This window comes from Phodopus roborovskii, unplaced genomic scaffold (genome assembly GCF_943737965.1).
Source record: "Phodopus roborovskii unplaced genomic scaffold, PHOROB, whole genome shotgun sequence".
NCBI classification, from domain to species: Eukaryota; Metazoa; Chordata; class Mammalia; order Rodentia; family Cricetidae; genus Phodopus; species Phodopus roborovskii.
In genome coordinates, this window is record NW_026126599.1 from 9,507,811 (window position 1) to 9,517,713 (window position 9,903).

The following is a 9,903-nucleotide window of genomic DNA, read 5'->3' on the forward strand; positions in this document are numbered from 1 at the left end:
AAGGCTCCGCAGAGGCGTGGCTTGTCCTGCCTGCAAGCGCAGGCGCAGTCGGAACTGCGGCGCAAGTAGGGGCGGGGCCCATAGCTGCATAGCTGCAGAGGGGGGGGGAGGGGACGGTTCTAGAAGCTGCTGGAAAGCGCCGGAGTGACGGAAGGGATACCAGCGGCCAGGGGGTGGGGCGTGATTAAAATTAGTGCGCGGCCCTCAGCGGAGGGATTACGCGGCTGAGGAAGGAGTGTCGCCGTTCGGCTGCGTGCGCGCAGGCCCAGTGACCTGCGTGTGGTCCTCACTGGCCAGCCATCATGGCGGCCGCTTCCCCTAGTTGGTTCTCCCGGCCACGGCGCCACCGAACGTGTTCACAAAGGGTCACCACACACGGAGCTGCCCCTCCCTTCCCTAAACCCCTCCTCGGAGGCCAGGGGCTTTTCCTTGCTTCCCTCTCAGATCTGCTCACGGTAAGGGGAGTAGCGAAAGACAAGCACAGGGACGTGCGTGGTTAGCCTTGACCCGGGGTGGCTCTGAGCAGCCGACCTGCGCATCTCAGCAGCCCTGCCTCCTTTAATCTCAGAGGAGGGGAGTTGTCGAGTTGCTAAGTTGTAAGAACTGCCTTCGTTGGAAGGTCATGTGGCGTGAGGGACGTCGGGACTGAGTGCGTTCCTGACAACATCCTATTCCTTGGAGTCCTTTGGGTCGGTGGTTTCCGTGGCCTGGGACAAGGATTTGGAGTTTCTGACCTTTCCTTACAGGAATCGTGCCTGACATTTTGGACTGCGGTTCTGTGGGGTTTCCTAAGTGGCCTTAAACGACTAAGTTCTGGCAGAATGCTGGTAGTGTGCTATATGTAGGGGAAACAGGTCCGCCGGAGAAAGAAATTATTCAATAAACGAATTTCAATTTGTGGTATTTAGGAATGCAAATCTCTGAGCGGCCCAACAGAGACTATTAGGGTTTTTTCCTCCCTCAAGACAAAAATAAACTGGTTAGGTTAGGTTTTTTTTTTTGCATTTGCACTACCCAACGCACTGGTGTGTTTGTTGTAAGATTGAACGAGCTAGATTTCTTTTTGTATGGTTTATGAAATTTGAGAAAGTATTTCTTCCTGAAATAGTAGCCAAGATTAATAGGATTATTTCTTGTTCAACATATTATTTCCATTTTTAGAGTGGAGTACACTCTCCCTCATAAACACTTGCTGAATGTTAACTCATAAATTGAACAATCTGATTGGTCCAGTTAAAATGTAACCCAACTTTTGAGATGTAAAGCAACATCCTCAAATGATTATAATCATGATTAGAATAAAAAATTGATTATTGCAGCCTTTAATGAGATTTTATTTAAAAAAAAAAATTGTCCAGGAAAAAAAAACTAACATTGACAAACAAAATGGAGGTGGGAAGTAGAGAAAAGAAAATCGCCTATTTATGCCAGAGGCTAGTAGACCCTACCAGTGTATTCAAAATGCCTGTTTTTATGTATACTGGTCCCAAAGAGAATGTATTACCTCCAGTAGGTTAAAGTTTATCTACTTCCACTTAGAAATTCAAATTCATTAAGGAATCTTTTATGTCCTTTAAATCATTTTGTGAGCTCTTATAATCTTCTATGTTGTATTCCTTAACTGAAAACAAACCCTTAGCCCCAACCTGGGCCAGGTATGCTTGAACACCTCTGTAACTCCTGCCTTGAGTTGGAGGCATATAACAAATGAGTCCATAACAGATTTGAGACCTTGTCAAAGCCAAAAATTTTACCTGCTAGGATTGTTTATTCTGGTCTCATTTAAAAATTAGCAGGCTGGACAAATAATTCCATCAGTAAATTACTTACCTTGCAATAATTAGGGCCTGAATTGGCTCCCCAGCAGTTAGGGGAAAAGCCTGACCCAGATGTGTGGACCTGTTATGGGGCTTCACTGGCAATTCAGACTAGCTTAGTCTGAGCCCCAGATTCAGTTAGAGACCCTGTCTCAAAAACTAAGGCGGGGGCTGGGCGTTAGTGGCAGCACTCTGGAGGCAGAGGCAGAGGCAGAGGCAGGCGGATCTCTGGGAGTTCAGCGACAGCCTGGTCTACAAAGCTACACAGAAACCCTGACTGGGGGGGAGGGAGAGGAGGTGATGATAAGACAGAGAGAAAGGAAGATACCTAGCAGTGACATCTGTCCACTTATGCACTCATGACACATTCTCCAACATGCACCTAGGCCAAGGAATTTTCCAGCAGTACTGCCCAATGAAAACAGTCTGTAATTCCTTTTCTAAATCTAATTTTCAGAAAGCTAAGAAAACCAAAAGTTCTTTGGTAGGAAAAAAAAAAAAAAAGGTGCAAACCAGTGGAGTGTGTAGACTTTATCCTATGTGTTGTATTACGTTAATCACATATTAGATTTGATTGCTGTGCAGTGCTCCTGGCCATTGGCATGTGATGTTTTCTATAATGGTTTGTGTATTTATAACATTTTTTTTTCTTGTTTTACTAGTGCTGGGAAAGTACTTTGTCTCCCAGCCATATTCCCAGACTACTTCTCCCGTGGCTAGCCTTGAACTCACTCTGTAGTGCAAGCAGACCTTGAACCAGTGGTACTCACACTTCAGTCAGCTGAATTGTTGAGATAGTCCTCCTGTACTACCAGGACCCACTGTAACTTTTTAAATTCCCAACTCTTAGATTTTAGTTAAAGAATTATGAGCCTGTATTTATATTTGACAAGTCTTCTTATACAAGGCATTTGTTTAAAGAATTAATTTGAGCCAGGCTGTCCACCCCAATAGCTGAACTGAGCATGTCGCTCCCTTTGCAGGAGGACCAAGACTTGGTGTAGATAGCTTTGTTCTTCCTGGACTAGACCAGCCTGGGGTTCAGAAATGAGCTGCGAACACTTCCAGTGCAAAAACAGCATTCTACAAGAACTTACTGAAAGTAATCACGCAGCATGCTGATTAGCAATCAAGAGTTCTCCACATTAAAAGAAATTAAACTCATAGAGAAACACTTCCTAATTGGGACATAGTTGTCACTTCAGGATGAATTTATCAATCAGAAGTACTGGACTGAAATGAGGGCTATTTAGAAGTAGATAGTTTTACCTTCCTGGAGTTCATGCCATCATTTGGTTTAGCCAGGAAATTTAAACCAGGAAATCACATAATAATAACAATAGTTATAATAGTAATAATAAATAATTATAAATAATAAGTAAAAGTAAATGAATAAATAAAATTAAAACACTGTTTTGACTAAGTTGGTAATAAGATGACAAGTAGCAAATCATAATTCAGTCTTACTAGTGGATTCTAACTTACTGTAATTTAGGGGCTAGTAATAAATGAATTAAAACAACTGGAATGACAGAAGTGGTCTTTTTTGTTGTTGTTAGAAAGTAACTTTAAGTCATTGATAATCTTTATTGTGTGAGTCTCTGAACTGTATCACAAGTCAAAATCTGGGCTTTGGTGGCTGGAAAGAAGGGCCAAACAACATCTTAGTTTTAAATCCAGCCTACTAGCCATCGCCAGGCAGTGATGGTACCCACCTTTAATCTCAGCACTTGAGAGGTAGAGGCAGATGAATTTCTGTGAGTTCTAGGCCAGCCTGGTCTACAGAGTGAGTTCTGGGATAGCCAGGAGTACACAGAGAGACCCTGTCTCAGAAAAAAAACAAAACAAACAAAAAAGAATCTGGCCAACTTTTCAGTGGTACACTCCAGTTTCTTTACTTGGCTATCCTACCTCTGTTTTCCTAAGCAGTGTAGACCTTCTCCCACCCCTAGAATAAGAGAGGGCCAGGTTATGTGTCAGCTACAGGTTCTCAGTCCTGATTTCACCTGTGCCACTTACTCCAGACCAAATATTTAACTTCGAAAATGAAAATACCTGCTAATCCCAGTTCTGCCATTTAACTAGTTTTGCGGCCTCAAGAATATTATTTCACATATCTGAGCCCAAGTTTCCCATATAAGAAATAAAATTATCTTAAATAAGGTAGTAATATGTAAAATAGCAGCTGGCAGTTAGTAAGTCTCGAGGCACATGACAGTCTTTCCTAGTCCTCTGCATCCTGCAGGGTTGCTCTAGGTCCACCACTGAGCTGTCCTCTGCTAGGTCTGCTCAGTTTCCTACTCATGCGGATGCCCTTGCCTAGGTACAGTGAACAGGTCCTCAAATAACAGCCAACTTTATATTTATGGACATGTTAAAACTGTAATTGCCTGGTCTTCCTGACCTAAGGGTTTGGATAAGGCTTGAGCATCTCTTTTTTTTTTTTTTTTTTTTTTTTGTTTTGTTTTGTTTTGTTTTTTTGTTTTTGCTTTTCCTCCACATTTTCTAACGCTTGCTAACAGCCATGGTTTCCCACATATCTGCTAATAAACATGTTCTTACTGTTTGTTGTGTGAGTCATTGTATAGCCCTTCAGGTGTTTTGAGTTTACCTCGGAGATACTGTAAATTCCATGTGGCACGAAATACTTATTTAGAAGCTGGTAACACTGCTTCCCTGTTTTCTTCCTCTGTATACATTTGGATCCAATTGTGTTAGATAAGATGAAATTGAAAAATTCACACACACACACACACACACACACACACACACACACACACGCACGGTGGGGGGGGGGGGTGTTTGGAAGATGTAACTGAGGTTTGCAGCAGCAGTGAGCTGGTTGGCACCCCACTTCAGAAACAGGCAGGTTTCAGACTTTGAAGAGGGTTCCAAGGACATAGCTTATCCCTACAGTCAGTTACAGGGTGCCAGAAAGCAGCCCTCAGCAAATGACTCCCTGAGTCTTCCAGACCCAAGAAAAAACAGTGAAGAGCTGAGCTGTTGAATTCTTTCTCCCAAACTTGCTATCAGATAGTTCACCCTTCTATCCTGGGAAGGGTTAGAACATTCAGATCAGCATGAATATTATTAACATGTGCAGTATGAAAGGCTTTCCCTGCCCTCGGCAGCTTGTGTCTACACAGTGCAGTGTCCTAGTCTAATACATGTAGAGATCAGAGAAAGGCAACTTGTGACTGTTGCCTCTGGCATGTACCTGAGCATCCTTCCTGCTAGCTGTCATGATACTCATTTGTGGTCAGTCATAGTTATCCTGTACTACACAGCATGAGAAACCATTCCTCCTCCCTCGCTATTTCTGATGATTTTTTAAAAAGCATTACAGCAGAATGTTTTGATTTTAAAAAAATCTGTATTAAGAGTTAGAAAGTTGGGGCTGGAGAAATGGCTCAGTAGTTAAAGGCAGTGACCGATCTTGCAGAGGACCTGGGCTCAGTTCCCTGCACCCTTGTGGCTGCTCACAACCATCTGCAACTCCAGTTCCAAAGGATCCAACACCCTTTTCTTGGCCTCTGCAGGCACTATATGCAAGTGATGGACAGATTACATGCAGACAAAACACCCATACCCATTAAATAAAAAATTTTAAGTTCTACAACTTTAGTTAAGTGAAGCATATTATAGTATTATCCTTTGCTGTGTAGCAAATTACTCCCAGTTAGCCTAAAGCAGAGATGTTGATTAATTTGCATAGTTTCTGATAGGCGTCTGGAATTGCTTTAGCTGGATGGTTCTGGTCCAGTCTCTTGTGAATCTAGACATCAGAAGGCTACTTTTGTGCCCTCTCAACATGGCATCTTGATTCCCTCTAGAGCAAGAGATCTGAGAGACAGGCAGAGACCACAGTTCCTTTTGTCACTTCACTTCAGAAATGGCACACGATCCCCTGCTAGAGTGTGGAAGGGACCTTTAAAAGGTATGAATACCAGGAGGCAGGATTCACTGTGGGCCACAATTATATTGCATGTTTTGCACTTGACAGAGCAAGTAATTCAATACTGCCTAGTATCTCATTATAAGGTTATTAAAATATTAATGGCAGTCTTCTGAAATATTGCTGAGAAGCAAGTTGGCAGTACCTGTCTATAGGACATCCCCCTTTCTGTCTAGCTGTGTGTCTATATCTGTAGTATATACACAATCAAGGTCTACTCAGTTTGCATGGTCTTCTAGACAAATGTGAAAATTCAGGTGATCTGTAGGCAGCTGATGATAAGGTGAGGATAACTACAATATTTATTTTAGTACAAATTAATAATTCTGGTCTCCCTGAGAAGTTCTTTATAAAGTTTGAGTCCTGTGTTCTGGTTTACTCAGGTAAGGGTCTTTTTTAGTAGTGATCAGAGTGAGGTGGGTGGATGTTGGGCTGGTGGAGGTCCTTTACCTAATTCAAATTATCCTTAGGCCCAAAGGAATTGGAAGCAATCTCTATAAGGGTTAGTGGTTTGATTAAAATACAAATCCCAGACCATTAAAGAATTCCACATAAGTGAAGTAAAATAGTTAAGAATATAACTTAATTTCTTACAGTACCCTAAGTAATTTTAAGTTTTGTAATAAAGCAAAAAAAAAAAAAAAAAAAAAAAAGAGGAAACTAATTATATGAGAGAAAAATTAAAACATCCATTTGCCCTCCATTTTTGTAGCCTAAGAGCAACTGACAGTGGCATGATGTTCTTGTGACCATAAGCATTGCTGATTCCATTGATATTTTTAATTGCTTTCAGAGGCTGAGTGCCGGCCTGTACTTCCAGCACTCTCCAGACTGAGGTACAGGATCACTAGACCAAGGCTTAGCCTGAAGGACGGGACTACGAGTAAGCCATAATGGAAACTAAAATACTTTAATGTGGTGGGTGTTTTCATCTGGACACAGTGCTCACTGCACAATGGAGTGCACAGCGCATGGCAGCACAGACTTAGCCCACTTGGGTATGGTAATTTCCAGGCACGCAGGCAATTCTGACAGCAGCAGTCAGCCTTAAGGATTAGGAGGGACTAGTTTGCTAATCAGGAAAGAAATTTTAGGAAATTCATTTTACTTTCTAAGTGGGATTTGTTGTGATTAATCAATAACATGATGCTTAGGTTCCGTGCTGATTGGCTTTAAGATGACATCTCTTAGAGTCCTTATGGTAACTGAGAGGTAGAAGCACATTTTGTGAATACAGAGCACATAGCGCTGGGATTTTCTCACTGTAGTCTTCTGAGCTACCAGATAGTGGTTGCATTAAAAAAAAAGAAAAAAAAAAAAAAAAAAAAAAAAAAAGGCTTTTCTGAAAACAAAAGGGGAAATTGATATAGAAAAACTGGGAAATTATAACTTTAGAATATTATGCTGATAACGGGCAGTGGTTATGCTCACCTTTAATTCCAGCACTGGGGAGGCAGAGGCAGATGGATCTCTATGAATTTGAGATCAGCTTGGTCTACAGAGTGAGTTCTAGGACAGCCTGAGCTGTCTCACAAAAATAAAAAATAAATAAATAAATAAACAAAAAAGGAAGAAAGAAAGGAAAAGAAAAGAATATATTGTGCCAAAAGCTGTAAATCTATTCACTGTTTTCAAAAATTCTTTTCCAGAGTAAAATCAGCCCAATTGTGTAACAAAGAATTGGTCAAATTCCATTGTATAAGAAAGAGACCAAAGAAAGGAATGTGACAGACAAATGCTCTATGGCACTGTGGAGACTTTGATTTCACCCCTACAAAGCATGTTAGGAAAACTTCAAAATGCTCAGTTATAGAATACGTTTTTAATTTTCATAGATGTACTAGTGGTGATTATGAAACAGTAGACTGGATTTAGGATGCCCAAAGTGTGCTTAGAGGAAAAGTTAACTTTAGTGGTGTACCCATGTATCTAAGTACATACAGGTACCACTAATATGACATACCATTAAACACCAGACTCTGTAGGGGGTGTTATGCTGTTCTTTCAGCTTTTATGTGTGATTGGATATACTAAAAATAAGGGAGATGAAAAGCTTGTTTTATGGCTTTACAAGAAAAGGCCTCAAGATAATATGCCATTGCTTAGGGTCACTGTGTTTCCCTTCTGCTGTCATGTGTTTGGATTCATTCAGTTAGGCTATTAGCCCTGCCTCTTTGCCAGGACAGCTGTTTCCACATCAGCTTTGGCCTCCCCATTGCTAGGTCTGATGGTGGTTTCCAAGTCCTCATTTCTCTTGACTATTTCTTGTGTCCTCCCTTCTCCTACTTCACAGGTTCTTCATTCCTTCTGTCTTTGCTGGTCCTCCTCCTTAAACATGGCATGCCTCAGGGTTGAGATGGATTCTGAGCTTCCATGAAGAATCTTATCCTGCCCTAAAGTTTTAAATACATATTTGGCATGGGCAGAGCAGTGCATTCCTTTAATCCCAGCACTTGGGAGGCAGAGGCAGGTGGATCTCTGAGTTTGAGGCCAGCGTGGACTACAGAATGAGTTATAGGACAGCCAAGGCTACTCAGAGAAACCCTATCTTGATAAACAAAACAATAATGAATAAAAATTTTCAAAATAGATAGACGCTAAGATTCAAGCCCATGTCTCCACTGTTAGCCTTCAAACTCCCTTGTCTATCTACCTACCTGATAGTCTCATTTAATGGTAAGTTGACAACTCAAAAGTAACATGTCTGAAACAGTGCCAGGCCTGTGAGCCCCATCCAGCAAGCAAAGCACCTGCTCCCTATCCAGTGTTCCAGCACTCTGCATCGTGATGAACTTCATTTTTCTAACTGCTCCAGTGAGAAACCTGCCAACCCTGACTACTCTGTCTCCCTTGTTGCTCTCATGACATTCCCTCAGCAAATGTGCTCTGTCCCTTGAAATCCATCCCAAAGCAAAAACACCCCTCTATTGAACCACCACTTTCTCCTTTCGTTTTCCTCCTGTTCCTTTGCTGAAGCTTGAACCTGGGTCCTTGTTCATGCTAGCAAGGTCATCCCCTGAGCTGTAACCATGACCTCTAGTCCACCACTCATTAGAGCAGAGTGTCTCAGCTTCAGCTCTATTGGCATTGGGGACAGTAATGTGGGCAGGACAGTGTGTGGTAGTATGTTGAGTAGCATCCTTTGCCCCCACACATTAGGTGCAAGGGGCAGCTCACCCTTACAGTTATGACACTACCAACATGTTCTTTGAAGGCAAAGGTGCCCCCAGTTGCAGACCACTGCGATATATATAGTGTTCTCTTCATGTCCTCCATGGTACTTTCCTTGCCTTTCATTCTAAGCCCAACAGTGGGTATGTCACACACAACAAAGCAGGTCTAGAACATTCCTGTGACTTACTAGCTCATTAGGTAGGATCAATCTGTACTGCCTGCAGGTGCTTTCCTCACCAATATACAGTACACACACACACACACACACACACACACACACAGAGTCGGGCAGCAGCCTTTTTGTGCCAGTTGCCTTCCACTAGGAGGATACTGCTAAGCCATCCTGTGCTTTATTTTTTTTCTCCCTGTATCATCTTTCATCACTTCAGTTTTACTGAATGTTAAGGCAAGGTGTATAGTTGTGATAATACACGTAGTTTCTAAGCGACTTAAATGATTTCTAACCCAGTTTGACTATCAAGAAAGACTTAGCACCTATCTCCGAGATTCTGTAGAATCTCCCAGAGGAAAGGATGCCTGGACATAATTGGTCTGAGGGTATAAAAGGAGAGAATGGGCAGAGAAGGGCAAAAGGTAGATTTGCTTTGGAGCTGACTGACTGCAGTGTCCTGGGAGGAAAGTCTCCTTCAGGTTGCTATGAGAAGACAGGCGTATGGACAGCAGTTCAGATTTGAGAATATCCATTTAAGGAGCAGAAATAAAGAACATTCTGCATGGCAGAACTGAGAGGGAAGCCTTGAGATTCCATCTGCTAAGCACGTACAAGAAAGAAATGTAGGGCAAACTTAAGATGGGAGCCTACTGGTGTGTTTCTCTGTGGCAAGAAATCACAAGAGGGCTGGAGAGGTGGCTCAGCTGTTTGGATCACTGCTTGCTCTTGCAGACAGTCTAGGTTCATTTCCTAGTTCCTGCATGGTGACCTATAACCACACATAA